The sequence below is a fragment of the Scomber japonicus genome, chromosome 14 (genome assembly GCF_027409825.1).
Source record: "Scomber japonicus isolate fScoJap1 chromosome 14, fScoJap1.pri, whole genome shotgun sequence".
Taxonomy (NCBI): Eukaryota; Metazoa; Chordata; class Actinopteri; order Scombriformes; family Scombridae; genus Scomber; species Scomber japonicus.
This window is the reverse complement of record NC_070591.1, coordinates 11,025,579-11,041,714: the sequence shown is the minus strand read 5'-3', so window position 1 is coordinate 11,041,714 and position 16,136 is coordinate 11,025,579. Positions and strand designations below refer to the sequence as shown.

Below are 16,136 nucleotides of genomic sequence, written 5' to 3'. Positions count from 1 at the left end.
CTATCCCCACCTCTGATTACCTGTTTATCAGAAACATTTGGTAAATGACGGATTCCCCTATGAGACGTGTCTTGTTCCTGTCTAGAAGTTACACTGCTCTGTGCGAGGAAACAATCCGCTAATTTGAGGTAGAGAGATCATGTGCCAAGCGACCTGCTTTACCGCTTGCCGCTTATCTGATCTACCTCTTACTGATGTGACGCTGTGTCATTATTAAGCAGCACTCTGACTCATTTTTATACTCAAACTGGACTTCCCCATTGTTTTCTATCACATTCATCAAATTATAACAAAATCACTTCATTTGTATAGCTGTTGAATAATGCTACATGTTTCTCTTAATAGTAGCTTAAAGGCGATGTATCATCCACATTCTCAGGTCTGTACTTATATTCTTTTTTAACTTATACTGGTCCTTCAAGCAGCCCCTTAGTTCAGCCTCTGTCTGAAACAGGCCGTTTTAGCTCCTGTCTCTTTAAGGCCCTCCTCTACTATGTTTTGATTGGGGGAACAAACGTAGCAACATAAGCTATATGTGGGCATGCTCAAACTGTTTGAGAAGACATAACTTTGGGGCAGGTTATTCTGGCTTTTGAATTGCAGGAAGTATTTTTTCATACATTCACCCCAAGCTGTGTATAAATTACAAAAAATCACAAAAAAGTATGATTGTCCTCTTTTTGTTGAAAAAGAAAGAGGGAAAAATTTATGACAGCCTGTAAATTGGCCAATTAGCTACAAGAAATGATTATTTATTGTCATTTTTCAACTATCAAGATTTCAAAATAGTCTCAGCACAGGATAGCATGTGCAAAAATAACTAACTTGAAAAGAAAACCAAATAATCAGTCACATTGTCCACTATAATTCACTTTAATAACACAGCAGTTCAGCCTCAAAAGGTGCCAACATGTACTTTATCATTGTTTCCATTGTTTTACTTCAAATATCATGGCCTCAAAAATCCAGTATAGATTTTTCCTTTTGTACGCCAAGACCTTGAGTGGGTGGGTCATTGTACAGGAGACCCAATACACACATCTTGAGCTGCTGATAACTGTCTTTTGTTAGCAGTGACATTGAAGAATAAAGACACTATAATTTAGCATCAACATGACCAGTCTATTCAATGTGCTACAGCTAATTAGCTGTGTTTGTAGAAAAGATGACGACGTTAGCCAAAGAACTAATGTGATTTGTTTGCAATGCTTGTGTCACTTAATGTGTTGTATTTAAGGCAGCTGTGTAACTGTTGGTCAGCATCAGCCATGACAGAACAGTGACATTAATGCTTAAAGAAGATATAATAACATTATTCGATTGGCTATATGCACAAAGGGTTGCCATCATGAAACCAAAAACAGAAAGACTTCTCCCATGTAATTTCAAAAGATAGAACAGGACACAAAACTTACAAAGCACATCTGTATACTGTGCTGGACTTGCCATCTTGATTTATTGTTGCACTGCTTTAAATTGCGATGAAAGCTGCCAACTGGAAAAAAACAAAACCAGAAAAAAGCTGAAACAGATGGCATCGACAGCGCAAAGAAAAGTTTGCCTTTTTTTTTACTGTTATGTGAGTCATCAGTCAGTTGGAAAAGACATGCTTTGTCCCCTGCCCAGTAGGACTGCTCTGGAGGGCTCCAACCTGGCAGCTCTACAGTAAAGCAGTGTTTTATATTTGTAAGCTCACTTGTTTAAAAATGTGCACTCAGATAATTGGCCCTATTGTAGATGACTGAAAACCTACCACAAAGCCACTACTGTTTTGGTTTTAATGTTTTCATTTCGAGTGAAGGATGGATAGAGAGAAGTCTGTGGCCTTTAAGGCTCAATAAAACTCTTTCAGAAAGCCACTACTTAAGTTCAAACCTGCTTGGTGGTCAATAGTTTGGCCAGAATCGATCAGTATGGAGGACAACAATGCAAAAATATGTTGCTTGATGAAAATGCTTGTAATTATACTTTGAATTCACAAAGTCTAACCTCATATAAACGCACATCTGTCTGAATTAGCTCACTGATCTTGAAGCTTTAGTGAAGAAAAGTTGTCTGAGACTCAATGAAGTGATGATAGTGGTAGCCCATAGGGAGCCTTCGTCTGATCCAATGATCTAAAGCCATAACCTTTAAATGCAGTGTTGTCCATTTGATGTGCTCGAGGCTTAATTGTCACAGCCACTTCTCTTTGTTAGCTTATTATCTACGAATTTCAGGTTAGAATATTACATTTCCCCTGGAAACCCTTTATGATAAGGTGACTGAATTCCTTTTCACAGTTGGGGATGAGAACTTATTGTTGCCAAGTAAAACTGACATCACACCCTATCAACACATCCAAAGATTTTCCACATGCTTTGACTCAGTGAGTGTCATCAAACCTCTGCCAAACCCCAAAGGCATGAATAATAACAATTAATGTTTAATGATTCAGTTTGTATTTAACCCTTTAACCTCTTTTTGGTCTTTGTTTAAAATGTCCTTGATATCATTCAGTGCCAGTTATTGTTCTCCAGTAGCTGGACATAAAAGAAAACCGTCAAAGACAAACATTTCCGTCTTTTACTGTTTTTAATGTGGTGGCTGAGAACATGACCTTGGTTAAATAATGACTTTGAAAATTTCATGACATTTTAGTTAAGCTTGGAGTTACAAAATCAGTAGGGTGGACCCTGGTTTATCACATGGGAAACCACATACTACTTCTTTTAAAAGAACACAATGATGCAATTGCTGTGACTATTTTTCCTCTGTGGGGAAACAGCAAAGGCACATTTGCTATTTGTCTTTTCACACTTTTCATCGCTTTGCTGCTTATGTCTAAACCTCAAGTGTGTTCTGGTACAGATCCCACCCAGTTTTGGCTATGTTTTATCACTTTGTTGCTGATAAGCATTACCTAACAATGTCTCAGACTGCTGGTTAAATTAATAAGCATGCAAGTTCCTCCTCTTTAGAAACGGCTCGCTTGTGGAATAAACTGAAATCAGTTTTTTTGTGTGTCATCAGTTTGTTTTCTAATGAAGTTGCTATTGAGGTTTACCACATAAGAAAATGCACCAAAAGCAAGAATATTTTGGGCACTGACAGCTCAGATGTATCTCTTCCCTCATCACCTTTATTTAAACCACAGAAAAAACGTTTTTTATCATTGCTATAAACAATGACTGTATTTTTTTGTTGTGAAACATGTAACAACACACTCATTTTTATAAAGCTAATTTGAGTCCTTAAAATTGTGTTATCATAAAACAAAAATATATATCTGTCAATCCCATGGGAGGCAAATCAACTTGCTTCAAGTATTTTAAAAAATTTAGATTTTCTTTTCTGTGCAAAACCCTGCCTCACACTTTTCTTTATAAAAGTTGTTGCAAACAGGTTAAAAATAGGTTTTTACAATTCAAATATAGAGAGAAATGACTTTATAAGTGTGTGACATTTAGAAAAAACAACTGTACTCACTGCCATATCAACAGTGAGACTGTGCCCCGGTGTGTATATGTGTGCGTTAGACCTCTCCCACTTGTGGTTGTTTTGTGTCCCAGACCGTAGGAGGCCTGCAGTCTTTCACATCAGGACAGCGAGACGTCTGCATGCCACCGACACACCAGCACACACACACACACACACACACACACACACACACACACACACACACACACACACACACACACACACACACACACACACACACACAGATACAGACAGACTCACACACGTCCTGTGATGTAGACACTGATATAAACAAGCATGTTGTGAGGAGAAAAAAAAGTGTTAAGTTTTAAAGAAACAATGTAAGCTGAACAGTCTGGTTACCTCCCACCTGACCAGATAAAATCAACTTCTTACTGTTAGAAGATGCACCAACATGTTTTAGGTGTAAATACTGTAAGCATCTTAGTGGATATTGATTTATTTTTATCTTCACAGTCCAAAAAAGTTTGTGCTCTGTAGAGAATTGATGCTTCTGCAGTCCTTCTGTTTTTTATTGTTTTGTCTTTTTTTTGGATTGATCACTTTATTGTCCTATCGTAAAATTCATAAACCTCCATGACGGTCAGAGCCATGATTCCTGCAAGAACTGATGTAATACATACCAGCCTTGTGTGTTTCTCTCTGAACAAAAGAAAGGTTATGATATTGTAACCCTAGTTCTACAAGCACAGACGGTTCCCCATATTGCACTCTATGGATAATACTCTCCTCCAATCGTAAATACACGTCTCACACGGTAAATAAAGCAGCATCTCACTCCAATGACCCAGCACTGCCAGGTTGTTGGCTGCTGTGGCCAGCTACACATACAAAATTTCCAGTGTTTAGCAGCAAGCAGGAAGCTGTGGCAATCAAGATGGGTGAGAAATCTAGAGGGATCTTGGTTAGCATGTTTCTGTTTCTTGGCACTCTAATGAAGGAAATAAGTCCTGCAACTAGTAACTTGACACACTGCCAAAATGTCTACGTTGGGAGGTAAAACTGAGGTAGTTTGAACTGTATGAACCGGGACATACAAGCCTTCATTAATTCAGCTGACCGGTTTGGGTGGGTTAGACAGGCACAGTGAAAGCCCTATACTCCACCTCCATGGCTATAACCTCCATAACCTGGATTTCTGAAAGTCAGCAATATTGCAACACAAAGGACAGGTCGTGAGGTTGATGAAGCCACTGAGAGCCATGAGCTGCTGAGTTACTGCTATCCAGAGTACAGCTGAAGCTGATGGTATTGTAATTTAGTCTTTTAGTGTATTTGTCCAATACTTTTGTCCTGCTTAAGGCATTAGATTAAAATTCAGGAGAGACAAAAGTTATCATAGTTGATTGTGGGAGTGTCATTCAATGTGTGTACCAAATGGCATGACAATCCACCCAATAGTTGCAAAGAAAAACCACAAATGTCAACCTCATGGTGATATGATAGGGAAAGACAGGGAATCGCTTAAGTCATTAATATTCATCCACTGGTGACCATGCATGTCTATATAAAATGTACCAATCCTCCATTGAGCATAAATGTCTGTATACAATTTACCAATCCATACAGTAAATATTTCATGGAATATGTGAAAATATTGTCCTGTTGGTGGCGCTAGAGATAAATTCAGGAGCCCACTAAAGTCATTAAGATTAATCCTCCATTGAGCATAAATGTAAAAATTTCATGGCAGTCAATCCAACAATTGTTGAGATATCTTAGTCTCAAATCAAAATAGTGAACCAGTCTTGTGAACCAGAAAGTAGACTTGGACAAGCCAGGGGAAATAAAAAGCAAAAAGTATTGATAGACAAACCAACACATTGTTAGTTTTGGGATTTGTTGACATAAAAAAAGCTTATCAGGTCAGTGAGGAGGTAGAGGTAAGGAGATACTAATTGTTCCTTTTACAGTCCCATTTTTCGAGACCACTGAGGCGGAGATCTGACTTCAGTTGTAAGCTCAGTTGTGAGCTCCAGTAAACACAGTTGATAGTATTTATAGGTTGGTAGTCACTAAGGACACATGGGATGTCCCCAGTCCCCTCCTTCCAAGACAAAAGGACAGAGTTGTCAATGACCAGCAGTGCCCTGAAAACTCATATATTGCATCTAATAATAGCAACAGTCTTTGCTCAAACTGAGACAATGATCATTTGAGCCTTTGGGTTCTTGGATTAGTTTTAGGAGCACTGTGTCAGCAGGTGGTACTGACGCTGATTTCAGAAATGTCTGGTCACATAAACTCCTAGAAGTTTTACAAGCCTCACCTCTCACATGATGCAATATTTTGTGACTCAGTATAACCCAAGGACTTTTGAGCAAACCAGGCTCATTGTTTCTAGATCCTTCACACTTTGCATGTAGGAAGAGAGTGGGAGTCAGTGGTGCACTGCTCTATAAGCTTCATTGCACTTGGAAACAGCAGGTAGTTCTGTTTTCTCTTGGATTTTTCCCCTCCTGATGATTTAATGCAGTACACATAGTTTTACGAAAGACATACATGGCTTCCACTTCTGAATCATTGCTGTAGTCATGGACTGTCTCCTTTCTAGACTTTAGCTTGGCAAACTTAAAAAAGTAGGTCTAACAAAAGGTTTAGCCACAAAGAAATCATTGACCCTTGAATATTGTGACTGCCTGTAGACTTACTGTGTTACTGTGATTCTGTGAACTTCTTTGGCATCTGTCTTTGGTCATTTCAGTATTTAGACATACATAATTGATAAGATCAAACGGTTAATTGTTTTCATCCTGTCAAACAAGATTTTTGCTCTGGGTGGGACTTCCACTTGGCAAGCTTTTTTTTTCATTTATTAGGTATCCGTTAATAGAAACTGGGGCTTTTTCTGCAGCTGGAATTAGTGACGTACAGTAGACTACTTTCCAAAAATATTTTTAACTTCCTTGATTGTTCAAGCTGAGCAAAATAACAGCGATTATCAATTTTGTCCATCATACCCACAATAACTAATTACTAAGAGTTTCTTGTACGTAAATATGTTCGAAAGGCACCAATGTTTTATCTTTACTATACTTTCACACTATTGATTTTATGCTATTTGATTATCTTGCTAAACTATGTCTTCTGAATAGGACACTGATAAGGAAGGCAAACAATGTTTTATTCAAGAATTGTAGATTATTTTTCTCCAGGGAGGCCTAGATGATTTGATGTCAATGGAAAATATGTTTGTCTTTAAATCTGTTAATTTTGTCTCACTGCTCCTCGGAGAAATGGTGGATGAAATTGAATCAACTCGCTGATGAGAAAGGCAGATTTTCTTATTGGCCTGACTCCAGACTTATTCGAAGGTTTATCTAAAAGGGAGAACAAAGGCTCAGCTGCAGATTGTTCTGCATGTTCTTGTGATTTCATTGAGTGAACACTTGATGATGATGATGATGATAAACGGCTCCATGGAGAGGACAGGGAAGTCTTTTATTCCTGCAGTGAGCATATCTGTACATCAATCATGAAGTAATAGCTGATCCAACTTGAAACTGTTTTTTTTTATGGGGAAAGGTGACAGAGTTTAAAAGTGAATGTTTAGAAAACCACTGTGAGAACATTGCGCAAGGTTGAAATCACGTCTGGTCTTTGCATCAGGTGCATAATGTTTATTCTACAGTATATTGCAATATTTCATGTGTTTTTTATTTTATATTTTATATCCATCAATCACACTCCTTTTTATCAAGTAGCAATAGAAATAATCAGAACTGATATTTTGATGTTGATGGGTATTACTTATTGTGTTGTTCACATGGTCAGCCACACTTGAATAGAGTTTAGTTCTGCGTGTTGTCTCCATTGTTGCCTGTTGCTGGGCAGCATTGCCCAAATAAATTACCAGTAGATGTTTGTTGAAACTGCTCTTCAGTTCTGTAGTGAAATTCTCGAGTTGTCAGCTGATTCCTAATGCACATGTTACTGTACTGTACCTTCCCAAAACGCATTGTAAAATTCTTTAGTAGTTTAAGTGGTTTCCATTTTTCGGGACTCTCTTTTGCTATCTTGAGTGACACTCCAATACTGAAATTGACTTCTGTGACACTGACCTACCCACCATTACTTACATTAAAGGTGCAGGAAAGGACCCTCTCATGGTCATTATGAACAGGGGAAACATGTGTTAATGTGAATTTGGGTGCCTGACTTGAAAAATTAGCCTATTCCTCACTTCTTCCGAGTACTTGCATGATTGTCCATTTTTAAGCCAGCTGAAGTGCAAGAGCATTTGATTTTCTATTCTCTGCTCTCCTCTGTCCTCTGTCCTCTCACTGTGTACTTGTATGATGCACAGTTCCTCGAATTACCGAGTGTCGAGGGGAAGTGAAGGCGGACATGTCACACGATTCTTAGATGTACCACCTGTATATTCTGGATGTTACTGGATACGACGTCACTATGCTTGCACTTCTCTTTACAGTACGTCCAGCAGATCTTTCTCACAGTAGGTCGACACAGCTGCAGCTAATAAAATCTAAATCAGGTGAGCCAGTTGGCAAGCAGTGTCAGCTTGTTAACTCCCCATAATTACACATCATTACAGTAATTAATAATGTCATTAACTGCAAGTATAGTTTGCTATGACAACTTTGTTAAAACCAGCCCCATTTAAAGAGCTAACAGTTTAACAGCTTCTAGGGTTAAGACTTTTTACGCTGCAGACATACTAACTCTGCAGAAGTACAGCATGTTGTTGATGTGTATGATTTAGCACACACAGGCTGTGACCCAAATCACTCCCCTTGTAGGTTTTTCAAACTCAAGACTTTTTTTTACAGTACATGTGGGGAGTTAACAAGCCGAGCGATGAAGAAGGCAAACAACATTGTGGGTGACCAGAGGCATCCCCCCAGGCCTCCTCATTTAAATTGTTGCCATCTGGGTGGTGAAATTGTCCTTTTCTATTCGCTAAAAATAGATTTCATAGTTTTCATTTGTTCCACACGCCATTAAGTTTGTAAACAGGTAATACAATAACACCTACAGTAATCCCAAATGCACTGTGATCCTGGTCAAAAGGGAAGTCCGGCTGCTCTGGTCCATCCTAATGACTGTTTTCTCTTATTTCCCCTTTATTTTTTATTTTCCTTTCACCTAATTTTTTTGGCAAGGTGTGAGTGTGAGCATGCGTACTTGTACATCTGTTGGTGACTGTTTGTGATGTTGTGATGAAATGCCTTGTGATGGTGCTGCAAACCAATTTCTCCACACTGATTAATGAAGTATCTATCTATGTCAAAGCAGAGGCAGCACAGGTGTCTAATAACCTGATGATGAAGTGAGATGGCTGAACTGAGTTTAGCTGATTGTTTCAGGGTCCTGTCTGTTGTTGTGCATGCTGGCACTTACAAAGAACAGAGCCTAAACTCACAATGGATATACTGGTTAAAGTGCTTACACTTACCATAATTTAAAATGTCTACTTTGAAAAAAGCCTCTTCACTCATTCACAATTCCCTTTATAATAAGTACTCAATAATTTACTCTATAGGTTGATTTGTGGACACTTTGGAGTCATCATTTTGCGAGGTGTAGTGTTGTGTAATTGTAATTGTTCACATCTATTAAAAGCAACACATTGCTTTGTGACATTTGTAGCTAAATGGTAGTGTACGTGCTGTGGACACTACTTTTGTTTTGTTCTATTGTGGATATTTTTGAAGGCACTGCATAAGGGATTAATTTTAAACTTGCACAGTAAAACCTCTGCAAATAGTCCAAAATGCAGCAGCACGTCTGGTCTTCAACCAGCCAAAAAACAGCTCACGTCTCCCCACTTTTCATTTCTCTCCAGTGCCTCCATGTTCCTGCTGGTTTTCAGTTCAAGACACAAATGCACAGCACTCCCCTACCTGAACTCCCTTTTTTCAGGTTTATGCAAGTTCTCATTCCCTACGATCTAGAAACACCTGGTCGTACTATCACTGCCAGGCAGGAAATCTGAATCCAAACTCCTGTATGATCCCTCCGTGGTGGAACAAGTTTCAAACTTGATTTGATCAGCAGCACTCTCTTAATATGCTCTTTGTCCATCTCTCGATCCTTCTGAGGCTGTCTCTCATTAAGTTTTGCTAGCTCCCGGTCCTGGGCGTGCCACTTCAAGCACTTGCAAGCCTTGCGGTACTTGTGTCAGGTGGAAGTGAACGTTGAGGCATATTTTCTGGATGGTTTCTTTTTGATCCATTTTAGCTTGTATTGCATCTTATTTACTTTTTGATCAAAAGCATCTGTCAAATAAATGAATGTAAACTTGCTATTGAGCCACTAAACTGGTTGAAAAGTAAACCAGGTTGAAGATGGTGATCTTGAACACAGCGGTTATATCCTGATAAAGTTGTAAGTTTTTTTCAATGAAATCTCTGGAGGTCATGATTTGGGGTTATTTGCTCAAGGTTTCTGTGATGATAGTTTTTAAGGTGAGTGAGGTTTAGCTGAGTGTGTTGCTCTTTCACTTTCTCCACATAGTTTTTCCAAGCTCGACTTTCTTTGTCAACCTGTTCTACCCCAGCGGCATTCAGCAAGTTGTGTTATTAGTCATGATGAGTAAAGTTCAAACCACTTGATTTAATCCTAATTACCACATGATTCAGAAGTCATTCAAATAATTATGTAGACACATGATGGATGGATTGATTAATATAATCATTTGGAAAACCATGCAGCCAACTTATATAAAGTGTGATATTCAAACATATAGAAGGATTATTTTTATAAAATCATGAGGGGGAATTCATTTTTGATATAAATCATGTTAGGCTGCTGGTTTGTGGAGGTGTATGAGGCCTAGTTTTAAACTTGCCTCTTTACCACTTCAACACTCCAACAGATGGTGGTGTCGTTTTCACATCTGACTTCAAAATGGAGACGGCTGTTTGTAGGCCACAGCTCTCCTACGGACGTTTGTTCTGTCTCTGTAAAGCCTCCCACATTTCTCTGTTCTGTCAAAATGAGCTGTTATCTGCAGCAGGTCTACACACACCCCAATTTAACTAACATGCCTTTCTGTCTTGAACTTTTCTCTTTTTTTGTCTTTTTCTTGTTCTTTTTGGGACTCCTACTCCTTCACTTTTCACTTGTTTCTGCTTCAAAATATTCAAAAGGTGCAAAAAGGAGAAAAGTCGATTTTTCTTTCTCCTCTGTGTGCCATGACACTTAATCAAAAAGAGAACTGCTTTGATCAGTGAAGCATTAAAGGAGACATGATTCAGACTAAACCCACGTTTTAGAAACTAATGTCTCATAGTGAAATTTGAACTATGACTTGTGAGTATCATACAGTATATTTGTGCCAAAGGTTTTTGTTTTTTTAAAATATATACTTCAAACGCCTCCCACATATTCTTTGGCATTTCTTTGGTTTCACCCGAGTCATAATTCAACTACACACTTCCTTTTTACGTTGTTTTTTTTTTTGTTTTTTTCTCGGTGTTTAAAAATATTGTTAACATAAAAGTAACATAAAAATAGAGGAAAGTAAATTCAAGCTCACATTCTCAAATTTACAAAGAATAAAAAATGTTTTTTTTGTTTTTTATGTATTTAAATGAAAACATTAATAGAGTTCTACTTGCTCATATTTGTGGTAGATCTTTATTTTACTTTTTATTCCTTCCTTCTTTCCTTTCTGCCTCTTTTCTTGCCTTCTTTCTTTAATTTTCTTTCCTCTTTCAACTTCAAAATATCAGCGGCAGAGAAAGAGGAAAAGCGTCTTTCAGCTCCTCTACCCACTGTTCTCTCATCTCCTCAGCTTCCTTTTCACTTTTTGAAACGCATACTGTGCCTGAACGCATCAAAGCCCAGCCTCAGCGTCTTCTCTTGTGCTCTCTGACTAATTTTGATAGTAAAAGACGCAGAGTAAAGCTGATTTGTCTCTTCTTATATTTTTAGGTGGCACAGTCATGCTGGATTATGTCATAGTTTTCAGGTGTGCTTTGTAAAATATGCCGTTAGTACGATCGTCTCCAGCGAGGGCTGTTTACATCCCACAGAGACAAACTCGGTCTCTGTTGTCTGGGGAAAAATTGTCCACCTCAGTTCTGATTTGACTTTGTGTTTACTGTTATTGTCGGACGCCAGAAAATTGTAGTCGGAGGCTGGCTGGTGTTGTGTCACAGGCCTATGAATATTTCCCATGGTGTCTTTAGTGTGAAAACACAGTCAAACAGTCCATGTTATTGTAGAAAACAATACTAAGTAATTATTTGAAGTCACACTTGTGCACAAAGTGTGGTTTGTGTGCTTTGGGTTTGTGTTTTTTAATAAATAAAACGACCAGTAATAGTGAAACTCTGAATCAGAATGAGAATTACTTTGATCGATGATCCCTTTTAAAGGTGACATATAAACTCTTGCATAGTGGGTGGAGTGCTGTTAAATGTTGGCAAACAGTTATTTTATTTTTTAGGGGTAATCAACATTTCTAAAAATGTGATAATTCATAAACATGTGATCTATAATTTACTAAAAATCAAGAAGATACTGAAATATTTTTTTTAGTACCTCTACTGTATGAATAAATAAATTCAGACATGTTAGTCACATGTAATGCAACATGTTTAAAAGCTTGTTTTGAAATTAAGCTGATTTAACCAAATTAAACAATATAAATGCTACAATATGAGCATAATCACACTCTTAAATTATGTCGATAAAATGATAGGTCATATTGAAAGTGAGGTAGATACTGAAACTCCAACGTGACATTTATTCGTATCAAAATTGTTTTTTAAGGTGTGAGTCGGTTTCAAAATCTGCTGTTGCAAACTGACATTATAAACTCCAAACCTGTGTGACTCTGTTTGTGTTAATTGGTGTCAGACTTGTTTTCTTCTTATAAATAAATCCATAAGTCATACTGAAACTGTGATGCTTTGGAGTGATAATATTACCAGAGCACCAGGGGAAATTTGCCTGTGAAATGTTCGGTTCTCTGACAACCCACTCAGTTTCGACTGGAAAAAAAAAAATCTTTAACCTTTTCAGCAACAACAAATGCATGTTTAAAAAAAAGAAGAAGAAGAAGAAAAAAAAAAGAGTGAAATGAGGCTGGCTGAATATTGTCGGAGTGTGTTTCTTTACTTGTTGACACCAGGTTCAAAGTAAGAATCCTGCTGCTGGGTGCAAACTTTTTTTTTTTTTTTTTTGCAGGATCATCCAGGCTTGTAATTACACAAGTTGACTCATATTTTTAAAAAAATGTGTGCATATTTTTACATTTTGAATTTAACATCGACGTGTGTGTTTGATAATTTCTCCCCTTCTTGATTGTGGCTGAGACGAGCAGTTTCAAAATGAGACTTATTTCACGTATTTATTTTTGTTCATGACCCAGTTGTGATTACGGAGGTAAAACTGAAATTCATAATTCTAATTATTGATTTCACTGTGTGTGTGTTGACAGTATTTGCTTCTGCTTATGACTCAAATGCAGCTTAATAATTAAATTTGAGGAATTTTAGAAATATCTGAATATATTTTATAATTATTTTGACTTTTCCTACTTAGAACCCAGTTGTCCCTACAGTAGACTGGTTAAAGGTTTCCTTTAGTAGTGATATTTTATGTCTAGTAAGATATTGTATGTTTATTACATTTGTGTAATACATTGGTCTGTGCTATAGAGACATCTGTTGCCAGCCTCACTCTCTAATCCTCATCATTACACTAATACGTCTCTTGTTTTGTGAAAATGCTAGCATGTAGGGGTTACTTTCAGATATTAAATGTCAGATATGTTCAGTCTGCCTGATCTAAATGAGACAATAAATAAATATAAACATGTTTATGGTTTCAGTCAGGCAGAGTTGTGTCCTTACAGTCTGTGGGTGGCATCCCTTTGTTGCCATCAGCTAGCTGTTTGACTAATCAGCTCACTAACTTCTTCCGTGTGTATGACTGTGTTTCTGTGTGTGTGTGTGTGCATGTGTGTGTATTTCTACAGCTACTTTTAAGCATTTATCTGTATGTATGCATGGACAGTAAATAAGTATTGATCTAAGTATGTGCATATACACTACAGATCTGTGTGTAAAATGTTTGTTTACATGGCTGTTTATTTCTGCCTGTGTGTGAGGTTCTCTTCGTGTATATACACCTCTGCAGTTGTTTGTGTGTGTATACAGTGTTTGGGTGCATTTATTTGTACAGTGTGTGTGCATATGCATGTGATGTTTCACATGTGTTATGTGTCTTTGTCTTGGAAGTGTACGGTGCCGGTGTCATTATTATTGTTAATATTATTATGCCTGTGCTTGTGAAAGTGTGTGTATTATTTCTGACTATGGATGTGGTTCCAAGTGTGTGTGTGTGTGTGTGTGTGTGTGTGTGTAATTTGCAGGAGTGTGTGTGCACATACTGTATTTGTATACATTTATTTGTACAGTATATGTGTATATGTGTACATGTGTATATATAATTATTATAATTGTAGAATAATACTAGTACTACTACTACAGATGTGTGTGTATGTGTGTGAGATTGAACATCTGTACTTGTGTATGTGTTTGTTATTGTGTTTGTTTAATCTCTAGCTGTTTATGCACATAAAGTATTGATGTACATTTCTCCACACAGTATGTGTATGGCTCTGTGTGTATGTCAGTGTATGTGTCTTTACACATTTGTAGTGGCTTTGTCTATATGTAGGGTACACTGTGTGTACAGTATGTGTAGACATGTATATGTAATAATATTAATGATAATTTCTTTACTAATTCTTCAACTTGTAAGAACATGTGTCTATATTTGTGTATTTGTTTGTGATAGTGTAAATTGTAATTGTGACTGTGTGTGCGGTTCTATTAGTGTGTGTACATCTGCAGTTAAACATGTGCATATGTATTTGTACAGTACCTTTATGGCTCTGTGGAGATTTTTTACGGTGTGTGTGTGTGTGCACATGTGCAATTTGTCTTTTTCCACATGTAGGCTAGCTTGTATGTGTTATTATTATTATTATTATTTTTATAATTAATATTATAAGGTCTGTGTGTTTATTTCTGGCTGTGTATGTGGTTGTATGAGTGTGTGTGTTCTTGTTAATGTGCAGATAATGATGTGTGACAAATTTAAGTAAAGATCTAGTAGAAAAGCAGAGCACATGTCTTCTTACAGAGGGATCATTGAATGTTTTGTCTACTGAATATGAAAGTGTTTTGTTCAACGTATAAAGACAGCACCTTCACCACCATCTTGAAAACACTAAATGAATATCTTTTTGTTCTTTCTTGTAGTGATGTTCCAGGACATGAAGAGGAATTAAAGCCAGTGAGCAGTGAAGCTATTCTGGAGGCCTGAGGTAGTCCAACATCTCACTGAGACACTTTATGTTGTTTTTCCCTTTAATTTGTCACCCATGCACATGTGTTTATATGTGTATAGTGCTTGTCACCATGTGTTATGTGCTAATATGTGGCTTCTGTGTATGCTGCATGTATTAATTTGCATGCACGTGGACGTGCACATGCTCGTGTGAAAGAAGTTGTTCCCTCTTCTCGCTGCTCTTCATCTGTCCCAGCTGACATTTACACATTCAAATCAGAGACTGTTTATGGTTGTGTGAGGCACACTGACAAGATTTTCAGCTTTAAGATGTTCACTTACTGAAAGTTACTGCAGCAGGTAGAGACACAGTGTCACCCTGTAACAGATGTGATGGTCTGTTGATGTCAAATAAAAGCCCCTCACGTCTCTTAAAAGTAAACATTTCAGGAACTAAGAGACAGACTTGTTTTTAGATTCACCACCAACTTCTAAAATCAAACTATGTTTATAATCTTTGAATTTGGCTCCATTTTTTGTGTGATATTTTTATGTTTGTCAGAAAGTACTGTAACATTTTTTTTAAAATTTTAAGCTTTTTTCTTTTTTTTTTAGCTTTTATTATGTTATGATATATTATCTATTATATATCTTTTTTCCTTAATCATGTTATTTTTCTGAAGTAATAATCTGAAACTCACTACTGTATGTATGTATGTTGTACTTTTGATGAGAGTGTCTGTCATCTAGTATGTCAGCTTAGGTGGGTTGTGATCGAGTAACTTTTTCTTTAGTGCTTTAGAAGTTTTCAGTAGTTTTATAGTATTTTTTGAACACTGGTCATGTACTAAGTGTCTTTTCAACGGTCAGCTGGCTTTCTGTACTGTGTATGGATGCTTTGTTGAGTCTGAGGTTTCCTGTGAGACGGAGAGTCCTACGGCATGATTCCTGTGATCTCTGGAAATCCTTGAGATTTATATAAGTGAAATAAGTAAATTTTGAAAGCACCTCATATTTTTATATCACATTTTATTACCCAATTTTATTTATGCCTCAGTCCTCTTTCTGTCTCAGCATCAACACTTCACATCCTGAGGAGAACACTACAACAGAGATTTTATATATATCTTAAAACATTCTCTGAGGTCCACTAGTCTATTGTCGATTTGAGTTCTTTGAATTTCACTCAATACATCTCTTCAGAATTTATGAAATGATTGAAATGATTGAAATGATTGAAAAGCTTGATGTTCTGGTGTGTTTGGGACCTCTGCTGCAGGGCACAGTTTCATATTAAATGCACATTGTGTCTGTCAGCGTTTCTCAGCCTTTCCTGTGTCTTCTGGGTGGGTGTGCCTCGTGGACAAATTCAGCCTTCTGAGACT

At 37.3% G+C, this 16,136-nt stretch overlaps 1 long non-coding RNA gene across 2 annotated transcripts in view; it reads left to right on the top strand.

The window, feature by feature from the left end:
• LOC128373043 (uncharacterized) overlaps positions 1-16,136 on the top strand; it is an 82,290-nt gene that overhangs the window by 40,068 nt on the left and 26,086 nt on the right. For both annotated transcript variants that reach the window (XR_008322929.1, XR_008322930.1), the window contains exon 3: positions 14,724-14,788. This is a non-coding gene — a long non-coding RNA (uncharacterized LOC128373043). The remainder of the gene's footprint in view (positions 1-14,723; positions 14,789-16,136) is intronic.